Source organism: Castor canadensis, chromosome 3 (assembly GCF_047511655.1).
Source record: "Castor canadensis chromosome 3, mCasCan1.hap1v2, whole genome shotgun sequence".
In the NCBI taxonomy this organism is placed as follows: domain Eukaryota; kingdom Metazoa; phylum Chordata; class Mammalia; order Rodentia; family Castoridae; genus Castor; species Castor canadensis.
In genome coordinates, this window is record NC_133388.1 from 117,220,499 (window position 1) to 117,233,573 (window position 13,075).

The following is a 13,075-nucleotide window of genomic DNA, read 5'->3' on the forward strand; positions in this document are numbered from 1 at the left end:
TTGAAGACAGTTTGGATTAGGAGTGCATTTAGTCAGTTTGCCTTAGAATAATTTCATATTTCTTAGGTGACAAGAATAAGTACAATCTAACAACTGATTGCTGTGAAGGTAAATCAAGAGAAACTTAGTTTGCCTGTCATGAAAGAAGACACGTAGAATTAAATTATTTTCCTGAGAGTGATGGCTATAAAACACAGAAGGGTGGTATATAAATAAGATGAAACCTATCCTTAGAAATATAGATATTTCAGGCAAAAGTCTGAGATTTTCTTCTTCATATAGTAGAGAGTATGAAATCAAACACTTTTATGAGAGTTGGGATTGGGAATCAAGTGGTAGAGTGCTTGCTTAGCAAGTGCAGAGCCCTGAGTCCAAACCCCAGTACCACAAAAATTTTTTTTTGAGAAATTTAATAAGACAAATCTCATTTTAGCATAAATCAGTAGCTCTGTTCACATAGGACAATTTCTTCCTTTCCTAAATTTTTGGTTCACTATATACTATACAAACATTAAAAGTTATGTAGATTAAAAATTGAAATTAGAACTCTTAGATGTTCAACTATAGAATGTATTCCTCGTATTGATATCAGAGAAAAACATTTTAGTTTGCTTTTTAAATATGGGTATTAAAATAGCCATTCCTTTTTGAACTATGAATTGAAAATGTCTATGGACTTATGCAACCACATATACATAATTAGTTGAAAAAGATGAAGAAGCTGGGCTTGAAATCCTTTGCTGTTGCCGACTCACTTTTAAGACCACACCATGCAGATTGTTTGGAATCTACCTACATTACAAAGCCTCCCTCTTTAGAATTGCTTCACTTAAATTCCTATAAAAGTATGTGACTTTAGATGAGTAGACAAAATTAAGTGTTATGTTTGACATCTACCAATATGTAATATGCATATATTTAGTATTCCTAGAAATACCTTTTATTATAATATGAGCTTTTTTTTTTTTTTGGTGGGACTGGGGTTTGAACTCAAGGCTTCAAGCTTGCAAAGCAGGTACTCTGTCACGTGAGCCACACCTCCAGTCCATTTCACTCTGGTTACTTTGGAGATGGGGTCTCAGGGTTAGCCTCAAACCTCAGTTCGTCTGATCTCAGACTCCTAAATAGCTAGGATTACAGATGTGGTTAACACAAACATTTTGTAAGTTGGAAATGGGAGAAAGAATGTTTTATAAAAAGACTTTTTTTAAAATTCTTAGTTTATTTTGAGACAGGGTCTCACATGTAACCTAGACTGGCCTCAAACTTACTATCCTCCTGTCTCAGCTTTCCTAGTGCTGGTATTACAGAAGTATGACACTCTATTTGGGTCATTCATTGTAAGAACACTTGTAAATGTCACAATGAAACGTCCCTGTACAACTAGTATATGCTAATAAAAAATTTAAAAAGCAATTGTCATGTGATAATTACCATGTGATGAGAGACAAAAGGAAATAGAGAATAAAGAATTTTTTGTCCCAAATATTTTTGGTATTTGAAACATATGAACAATTCTCTGAGATTTGGGGCCTGTTAAATTTTAAGTTCATTTAATTGAAGATTTAATAGTTGAAAATAGAGGCATGGAAGGAACATTTTGTTTTTGATCTGTCTTATATTTTCTATATGTATTCTAATTGAAATTCAAACAGTAGGGAAAATCAACACTGAGGATAATAGCTTCTTAGTAACTGTAGAGGGATTTCCGCCCAAATAAATTTGACATTTATTGAGAACTTAACTCAAACAATGTGGAGAACTACAGACTAGGGAGTGTTATCCCCAAGGCTTTTCACCCTGGGACATCCCACTCCTTCACACTTGGGCCTGAATTCATGGCCATATATGTCACTTGGCTAGTTTATGCATGCCAGGAGTAGGGGAGGAGGAAAGAGCAGGACATCTTTGGATTTACTTCATGAGGAACCTTTTCTTATCTTTTGTAAAGCCATTTTTTTAAGTATAGAAAGATTCTGCTAGGGATCTTACCCTACTAAATACACTGAACTAAAGGTGTCCTAAAAATTTCAAGAGAATATGTATTTTAGACTCAATTACCAATAACCACATAATATATATACTTTGTCTCACAGATAATTCTTTCCCATGGTACTATCTAACTGTGCTATTATGTGATTCACAAATAATTTATAATCCACTAACTATGTGACAATTCACTTTTATAAAAGAATTTAAGTAAATATGTCTTCTTTCTTTACTTTTCAGGAAGGTTCTTAAGAACATAAGGACTATGTTCTTAATATTTAAATATTTAAAATGTGACAGATAGGACATAAACATTACCTCATGGTAGCAGTCCATGCTTTCTTAAGCATGGCCATTAATTTATGCCTGATCAACATAAAACACAAAATGCTCATGACTTCTGTAGTTTAAAGAAGGAAAATATAATTGTTTATATAATGAGGCCCTACACAACTTTCTATATTATCAGCATTTGACTATTAGGTTATTAAGAAATCCTTACCATTGTGACACCAGAAAGCAGCAAAGGATTTGGTAGAAAGAGGCAGAATATGTTCTGACAGCTCTATTAGCCTGTTTTCCAAGCTAGATTATATTACTTTTAAGGTCAGGGCATTAGTTATTCCTTCTGTTTTTTCTTAATAAAAATAGAAAGTCTGGCTCAGAACCTATCTTTCTGTTTTGAATGCTTCCTGACTGTTGTGGATGTGGTATGCTTTTGGCTGAGCATAGACCTTGGTGACTTTGAATGTATTGTTAGTAGTGGATATGCTGCTCAGATACCTTTGAAATTCATTCGAGAATTGCTACATTAGGTTGCTAAGAGTAACTTAGTTAGGGATGAAATAATTGTAATTCCATTTGGGAATTCGTTTTTGTCAGCTATGCCTTTAACTTCTCTCAAAAAAGGATTTTCTCAGAAGAGCCAAGATGGCAGATTGCTGATAGCCTTAAAACCTCTGAGCTCCCATGGACCTTAAAGATAACATTAGGTTTGTGGTAACAAGGGTAGCTGTTCTGTTAGTTTGCTAAATTATGACTGTGTCCATAATGACCAATGTCTAAATAAGCCTTTTAAAATGTAAATCCCTACCCCCACCTCAACTTAAATCCCCTCCCAGACACAGGTCACCACCAGGAACCTGCTGCTCTGCCACTGCCACAACCTGGGTTTTGTTGATGATGGGTGTTCCTTTTTTTTTTTTTTTCTTGAACCAGAGTAGTCTCCAATCCATGAGGACCACATGAGATGCTAAAAATTGACACACAGGCTGTGAGTCTGGCAGGAGCCTGGGGAGTCACTGACTTCAGAGAAAGGGGACAAATGCCAATCTTGGGATCCCACAGATACCAGAGAGAGGAGCCCAAAAAGTTCAGGTGAACTATGGAAAACAGTATGGAGGCTCCTCAAGAACTAAAAATAGAACTGCCATATGATCCAGCAATACCAGAATGTCAGTAAGGATGCAGTAAAGACACCTGCACACTCATGTTTACTGCAACATTATGCACAATAGCCAAGCTATAGGAACAGCAGATGCCCACACACACAATGGAATACTATTCAGCCATAAAGAAGAAGGAAAGTTCGTTATTTGCAGACAAATTGATAGAAGTAGAGAACATCATGTTAAATGAAGTGCTCTCTCATATGTGGAAGATATATCCAAATACAAATGCAAGCATTATCATATATATATATATATATATATATATATATATATATATATATATATGATATATATATATATGATATACATATGACATATATATATGTACACAATAGTGGGACTGTTAAAGGAGATTGGGGGAGGAGGGAAAGAAGAAGAGAATGATAGAGTATGAATAATATTGAAATATATCACATCTGTGTAGAAACAAGACATAATGGAAATGCACTGAAAACTGTCAAATAATACAGGGTAGGGGGAAAAGGTAAGGAAGAGTAATAGAGGGAGTTAGACTGATTACAGCAGAATATATTTGTAGGTAAAATACCAGGCAAAACCTCACTGAACAACAAACAGGCACTTAAACAATGAAAGACAGGAATGTAAATCAGGCCATGCTAAGGGGAAGGTGATAGCAGAAAGAGGAAGGTAAATGAAGAGGGAAAAGGAGGGTGAACATGGTTGATGTATCTTCTACACATGTATGAATATGGACCACTGAAACCTGTCAAAGTCATTTTAAGAAGGGGGATGGGGAAGAGGGAGAACAATGGAGGGGATGAGCCAAACCAGGTTTCATTCTACACATATGTGAAACCCCCTGTTACAACTATTATAAATTAATAAAAATGTTTTTTAAAAGTGTTTTCAAATATTGCTTTTGCTACTTTATGCCATTTTTGGTATTTCTCTCTTGATTTGGGAAAAGTAGAGAATTAGTGTAATGATTTAGGTAGTCTATATGTTTTTAAAAATATTTCAACCTAGAATTTCTAGAATTATCTTATTGTGACTTAGAATTATTTCAAAGCAAAAGGAAGTTAGAGAAGAGAAAGAGGGTGGGAGAATGAAGAGATAACTATTCTATTAATTTTCTCAAATAAATTTCAGTGACTGCACTTCATGAGGCTCTTGAAATTCCTAGAGAGAGACTCTGTACTGTCATCCCTTCCTTCCCTCTCCCCCTGCTCCAGACCTTCCTGGGTTCCACAGACTGACCTCCATGGGTACACCCACAGCCTCCTTTGTTCTGTGACTTCTGGCTGGCTTTAGTCAATGGACACCCACAGGGTGTCCATTGAGGCAAGAAAGAAACAAGTTGTTTTCCTGTGGACTCTTTCCTATGGGCTGCCTTCCCCTCTCATCTCTCTCTGATCACAAGAAAGATTAAACCTCTGTCAAAAAACACACACAACTTCAGAGATGTGATGCAAACAACACATAAAACTTCTGGAAGATAAGAAAACCAAGGTTACCATCTCATCTTGGCGCATTCCCTCCCTCATGTACCCTGAAGTCAAGCACCTGAGCATTCCCCTAAAAGCCAGACATTTTCTCTCTAAGGAGTAAGATGGCAGCTCTGTGACTTAATCTTACTGTCCTCCTCACTCATCTTGTGAATTAATTAATAAACCTTATTTTTCCTTTTCTCATCTCAACATTTGTAAATTGTACTGAGTCCAGGGACTGAAGTTTCAGTAGCAGGCTGGTACATCTCTCTCTCTCTCTCTCTCTCTCTCTCTAATTCTTCCTTCTCTTCCTCTGTCCACCTCTGTCCCTCCTCCTTTTGTGGTGCTAAGGATTGAACCCAGGGCCTTGTCTAAGGGCCTTGTCACTAAGCTGCACCTCTAGTCCTGTGATACTCTGATTTCCAGAGCCTGTGCAGTATCTTGAAAAGTGAAGGTCGTCTGAGGCGAGCTGACTTGGGGCACAGCAGCAGAACTCTCAAATCACAGCGAAGGAAGGGAAACTTACCAAGGGGGTAGTTTTATAGCAGATGAGGGGTGAATTACGGCACAGACACCATGGTCACCCAACAACTATGGTGCCACAAAATGCCATTTGGGGAAAGTAGAGAATTAGTGTAATGACTTAGGTAATCAAGAAAATATTTTTTATATGTTTCAAAAGCATTTCAACCTAGAATTTGTAGAGTTGTCTCAATTGGGACTTAGAATTATTTCTCACTCAGTACTGCATTCTGAGTGCCTAAGTACCTCTCATGAGTTATCAGCATTATCTCTGTGTCGCCGGGTAAGAAAGCAGATACATGATGATAGCCTTTAGTTTTTCATTAAAGTTCTGTGACCTTTAAGTTACAGAAACTTTGGCCATACATAAATTGCCAACAAGCTAAGCTGACATAGTGACAGAGTTAAGTTGTAGAAATGGCTAATTTTAAGGGCAACCTCATAAGAGACTCAGCTGGTCAAGAAAGATGATGGAGTCATCATGACTAATGACACACTGCAGAGTGTTTTTACCTCCAAGTGTGTCCCCCGCAGGCGGCACATAAATGGTATGATTTAGGAGACTTAGAGGCAGTCTGATTTGCAAATATTTCTCCATTAGCAGGTCTAGAAGCTGAAAATCTAAAGGTTTTCCCTGGATTGAAACATCATGGAAATATTTTAAATAAGAAACATTACCTGAGATAGTTTTATATTAACTCATTATATTATATTCTTTGTTATATACATATGAGTTCATTTGTTCATTCATTAAATATTTAGTGTATACCTCTATGCACTTGACCTTGAAAGTACCATTAAAGGCTGCATTTACCTTTTAGTGCCAGCACTGTCTGGTGGGAAACAAGAGTATCAGATGAGGAAGGCTGAAGAGAAGAGATTCAGAAGGCATGAGGATACAGAGGTTGCATCTCCAGACCTGTAAGGAGTTGAGTATGACTAATGGGTTTAAGGTGTATGGCTTTTATTTTACAAGCAATAAATTCAGTTGTAAAATTGAATTGAAGGAATAGTGTGATCAGATTCAGGTTTGAGAACTATCACCAGGCATCAACATAAAGTAGGGAATGGGGCCAGAGGGCTGGGGAGGGGGAGAAAGGAAAGTGAAGAAGCTGTTGTCCCAGCAGGATCTCACCAACTCTGGCTTAGGAATCTGTAGGAGGGTCTGGAGTGCAGAGGCCTTTAAGGGATCAGGATCACTAGGAGTTCTCATCAGATATTGGGGAAGAGAGGTTTCTGGCCAGGGTTGCTGTACACACAGCTGGTGTCACTCACAAAGAGCATCATGGGTAAGAAGTATGGGAGGGTGGTGAGCTGGGCTGCGGAAAGCTGGGTGAGAGGTGCCTAGAATGTACAAGAGAAGGGGCCCAGTGGGCTCCTGGACACAGATGTGGCGACCCAGTGGGACAGATCAGGACTCAGTGCAGACTTGAGTTCATCACCCACACAAAGAGACAGCTGGAGCTGGTAGAAGCAGTCATTTCCTTTTAACTGCTGTATTAGCTAAATGTGACAACACCTGGATCAACAATAAACATGAAATACAAGCACAGTCATAAAGAATCATGTAGAACCATAGACAGCGTCATGCGAACACACTGTCTCACTGTGTTGCATCTATGGGAAATTACATTTCTATTAAAAAACAAACCTGTGATACTTTCAAAGCAAATAAAAATCTAGATTGGAAGAAAGGAGGGTCAGCATGTTCCCCAGTGATGATTTTGCTAAATGACACCTAGAGCCCTTGCTGTACGAAACTCCATGTTTTCTTTACACTAACTCTCCTACATGATTCTATTTACATACAGAATTATTTACAGTCTATTTACAAATGACTGTCTGTTCACTCACATTCCCAGCAGCCAAGAGGGCGTTCCCTTTATTTAGCTGTCACAGTGTCTAATAGGAACAGTCCCTCCACTTCAGGGCTGTGTGGATAATGACATGCTTCACTGATAACATGCCTGTTCCTGAGAAGAAGTCCTGTCTCCACTGAGACATGCTAAAAAGGCCCTGATGCCACTTTACAAGGTTTTGTGGGTGCAGCAGTTACAGATTGTGACCTTTAGTTACTTGTCTTTCCTCAGTATGACCCCAAACAAAATGTACCACCAGCATGCCCTACCAGGAGAGTTTGCTTGCAATTGTCACATCCAGGCATCACAACCTAATTGGTTATATCAGGGTCTAGACCATTATGAAAGACAAATATGATTTAAAGTTACAATCAAATCAGAAAATAAAGTTGCTGAAACAAGTTTTTGGAGCAAATTCTTTGTTTTGCTATTTTAGGATAGCCCTGTAAGTTAAATTTTGAGATGATTTGCTTGACATTGCTATTCTTATTAATAGAGATAGAAATGTGCCCTTTTTTGTTTTCACTGTGAAACATGAAATTTCAGACAATTCCCAGAATACATGTGTGGAAGTGCCTCTTGGACTGTGTCCTCAAAGTCTTTGGATGTATTAAACTTTGTTAGTTAGTGCTTTCTGCCTGGTAAAATATCTTCACAAATAAGAAACACAAATTTCCTAAAAGCTGGAGAGCTGAAGTAAAATCATTCCAGTTGATATATTGTTATTATTATTATTTTGGTGGACTGGAATCTCAAGCCAGGGCTTCACATTTGCAAAGCAAGCACTCCATTGCTTGAGTCACACTCCAATCCATTTTGTTCTGGTTATTTTGGAGACTGAGTCTCATGAACTATTTGCCTGGGCTGGCCTTGAACCTTGATCCTCCAGATCTCTACCTCCCAAGTAGCTAGGACTACAGGCATGAATGACTGGCATCCAGGCCTGTTGAAATATTACTGATAAATAAAATAAGAGAATAATAGAACAATGTCTAAAATTATTCTCCCTAAATATAGAATTGGTTGGGCTGTGGGCATGGCTCAAATGGTAGAGTGACTGCTCAGCAAGGCCTTGAGTTCAAACTCCAGTACCGCCCTCCTCAAAGTAAGCAAATACAGAATTCACTCTGTCTCAATCTTACTCATAAAACTGTGGTTAACTTTTTTAAAACCCTGAAGTTAAAAATGAGAGGTCATGTGTGTGACAAGTCGATGTTTACTTGTGTGTAAGTGTCTTGGTTAATTGTGGTTTTCAGCTTGCCTGGATTGAGGATGTCCAGCACACGGTGGCTATGTCGGCGAGGGTCAGCAAGCTGCGTGGGAAACACGCTGTGAATGTGGGCAGCTCCGTCCAATGGACTGGGGGCCCAGATGGAATGACAGAGCAAAAAGGGAAAAGCTGTCATGCATGTGACCCTAATAGAGCAGCTGTGTTTCTCTGTCCACTCATGGACATCAGACTCCAGGTTCTCCAACCCTTGAAGGTGGACTTGTGCCAGTGGGACTTTCAGGCCTTCAACCTTGGACACCCCAACTGCACCATGGGTCTGTTTTTATTGAGACAATCTTGTTTTGTAGCTCAGATTAGCCTTGAACTCGCCATCTTCCTGCCTCAGCCTCCTGAATGCTGGGATTACAGGTGTGCACCACCATGCCCAGCTTATTGGCCTCTTTTTCCAAGGCTTCCAACTTTTAGACTAGGCAACCACTTGTTTTCCTGATTCTCCAGCCCACAGACAGGCACTGTGTGACTCTCCAGGCTCTTTTCATGGAAGCAAATCTAACAAAATCCCTCTTATTTTATTTATTTAGTTTAGTTTAGTTTAGTTTTGGTGGTACTAGAGTTTGAATTCAAGACTTTGCACTTGGAGCCATGCCCCCAATCCTTTTTAGCTTTAGCTATTTTTCAGATAAGATGTCATACTTTTGACTGGAGTGGGCCCAGACTACAATCCTGCTTCCTATGCCTTTCACACAGCTGAGATCCCGGATGTGCACCACCAAGCCCAGCTTATGGATTGAGATGGGGTCTTGCTAACTTTTTACCTGGACTGACTTCGAACCATGAGCCTCCTGATATCTGCCTCCTGAGTAGCTGGGATTATAGCAGTGAGCCACTATACCCAGAAATGCCTTCTTATAATGGTGTTGGTTCTGTTTACGTAGAGATCCCTGGATCATAACTATGTATTTATTTTCATCTATGTTATGAATGTGCTCAGTAAAACAGTGCCAGGAAATGCTACAAAATCATACACGGTCATGTTCTTAACTTTATACTGACGGCCAGCTACAAGTACTCTGCGTCCGGACATGAGGTTCCTGAACTCCTGGAACATACATCTCAATGGACAAGGCAATGATAAACACACAGACAAAACACAGTGTGAGCTCAGGTGGTGGGAAGAGGAACATACAGCAGGATAAAGGGTTAGGGAGAGGTAAGGAAGTGTCGCTACAGATTGAGTGCCCAGAGAAGGTTTCTTTCAGGAGATGAAATTGGTACCAATCCTGAATAAAATGAGGACCCATCACTTGGGAGGAGCATTCCAGGTAGAAGAAATACCAAGTGCAAAGCCAGAGCAGGGGTGGAGACCAGTGCAGCACCCAGCTTATTTATTGAGATGGGGGTCTCAATAATTTTTTTGCCTCCAACTGTCAGCTTCCTTATCTTAGCCTCTCAAGTAGCTGGGATTACAGGCATGAGCCACTGTGCCCAGTTTAGTTTATTTTTTAGGTAGGGTCTCATGTTTTTGCCCAGGGTCACCTCTAATGGAGATCTTCCTACCTTTGCTCCAGAGTAGCTGGATTAAGGCATGTGCTATCACACCCAGCTTGTTTTGTTGAGATAAGGTCCTATAACTTCTTTTTTGCCTGGTCTGGCCTTGAACCACAATTCTCCTATCTCTTCCTTCTGAGTAGCTGGACTTACAGGAATGAGCTACTGTACCAGGGTTTGATTAATGTTTTTAAAAGACACACTTGCTGCTATGAAATGCAGACATGACAGCATTGTATCAGGATTTACTACTGAGAAAAAATACTGAACTACTAAAAGAGGTTTTTAAAAAAGAATCTTAAGAATGCAAAACTAGCCTCTGAAAGAAGCAGGCCTAAGGTAAACAGGGATGGACGAGCAGCCTGGAGGACTAGCCTCTGCTCGCAAGGCTGCATTCAGGCCTCTTCAGACAGGCGGTGGCTGCCATCAGCCCTGCCGCCTTCCAGGAGTGACTTTTCCTAGAGGAGACAGGTTACAGCTGCTCCACAGACCTGATCTGCTGGAGTCAGAGCCAACTGGGGACAAGAAGAGAAGCTACGTCCTTTGCCTTTGGATGTTTCCCAGTGCCTTCTTTATGCCACTCTGTCATCTGTGGAAGGAAAAACACCCATAAGTTCTAATGGTAACATTGCAACCTGGCAAAGAAGCGTGGACTGGGTGTTGTGAGGCTCTTTGGTTACTGGGATTCTATTTGCAGCCTTTCTCATTCATTTAAACTTCCATGTGAAATTAAGCACCCATATGTTTTCACTTTATAAGGTGCAGAATTCTTTCCTACAAATGAGAACATTCCTATTCTTTTCCCCAAGTGAGGAGAAACACATCCTAAACAGTCATTGCATGGGTTTGCAGATCATATCAGTAAATTCCAAGTTCAGACATTTTCCTGATAATTCTGCTACCTAAAAAACTGATTTGCAAATTTACCGCCTAGTAGGGACAAGTGTCTCCCCTCAAGATGACAGAATATGTACAGTGTCAGGCCTGAAAACAGGTAGCAGCTGATCCTCCTGTGTCTGGCTCTGAATGTGCAGCCAGAGCATTTCTCTGCTGCTGGCAGATTGCGTACTCACCAGAAGCAGCAGCCAGGTCACCCTGGGTAAGTAGAAGTCCATGGTATTGAGCCCATGAACAGCCCCAAGTTTGTGGTGCTGGGGAACAAGGCCAAATGACATGCACAGAGCACCCCATTTGTCCACCTGTTCACTGAGAGCCTCTGCAGGGGTGCTCGTTGACAACTTTCCACATCTGTGCCAGGCAATGTGCAAGGATGGGCCCTGATAATTTCTTCCTTCAGGTGTTCATGCTCTTGTGTAGTTCCTATGACTGTGGGTTGGACCTAGGAAATATGGCAGAAGTGGTGCTATGTCACTTCTGAGATTAGGATATAAAAGACCGACCCTTCTCTTGCTGGGAAAGTCTCTCTGACTTTTTCTTCATACCTTACTGAGGACAGAGGTCTACCTGCCAAGAAATAAAGGGCTATCTCTGGCCAATTGCCAGCAAGGAAATGAGGTCTTAGATTCAGAAACTGAATCTTGCCAACCACATGTGAGTGAGATGCAAGTGGATCCTTCCCCGTTGAGCTTCCATTTGAGTCCATGGTAGACGCCTTAATTGTCACCTTATGAGACTAAAGCAGAGGACCCAGTAAGTAAATCTGTTACTGGATTTACTGTTTTAAGCCACTAAATTCTTGAGGATAATTAGTTATATAGAAAGAGATAGGTGATATGGAACAATTATCTTCACAGTCTATGCCCATCTTGAAAGACCTGTCCACACACCTCTTCCCCCAAACTGTCTTGTCACCAGTCTTCTACTGGTGTCTTTTCTCACCCCTTGCCATTCAACCAACCTATTAGTGACTGTGCATAAATCAGACTGCCCAGCCATCAGTCAAGATAAGGCAGATCTATTTTCTCTCAAATAACATGAACAATGTCTGAGGAATCAAAGAGCTAGAATTAAACTTTACTATAATTTCGAGGTCTTATTATTTGGCTATGTTGTATGTGGTGATATGTAAAATAGTCATTTTATCTTTAGAAAGCTTATATATACTGTCAGCATAAACCTTATTTTTTTTGCCACTATAAGGATGATCATGATTTTGATGTCTTTATCAAGCAATTTGCTTTCTGAGATAAGTGATTAATGTCACCTAGGGCCAATCTCTAGCAGGCTACTTTATCTTTTCCCACATTTTTGGATGTTGTTTAAAGTATATCAAGACTATATTGTCTTTAGGAATCTCTTTTAATCTTCAGAATCAAACTTCTAATTTTCTATTGAAAATTTTACTAAGAACTTCTTTATCACAAATGTAACACCGCCAAAATAATTCTTTATTTTTGTCTTCTACATACCTCTTCCTTCTGTTCTAGATGTTGTGAGACACACTACTCATTTTAACTTTTTTCTGATCATTGACAAATAGTTCCACCACCTTCCTAGTCTTTCAGAACTGAAGTGCAAAAAGACTATGTCTGTCGCACTTTCATGCCTCCATTCTTTGCTCTGCTTTCTCTTTGAGCAGGACTTTCCTTGTCCTCATGTTCTAAATCCCTCACAGCCTCATTTCACTGCCACAACCTTAATGATGCCTTCCCTAATTTTCCCCAAATGGCAAAATTGATTCCTTTTTCAGGCATGGTTTCAAACTCTGCCTCAACATTACTTCGCTGTTATTATTTTATTCAGCCCTGCATGTTCTAAAGTATGTTCTGAAGAACAGTAGTTTCTTGGAAGCATCCACATTACATAAGTGTCATCAGGTAATGTAACTTTAAAGAATTTTGTCTGTCTTTTGTCTTAGAGCTTCCTGATTTACGTTAATGTAGTGAGGATTCTGAAAGGACCCATAATAAAGTTGTCACCATAACTGACCTGTTTTCCCATTTGTACTTGTTATCTGACATTACCTTGCAGAACAATTTTTCCCTGCACAATACTGGCTTTCTCACTGTCATATTTCTTTGGCTCAGTATATGTTGTCTAATACATTATAACTTATTTTCTTTTATT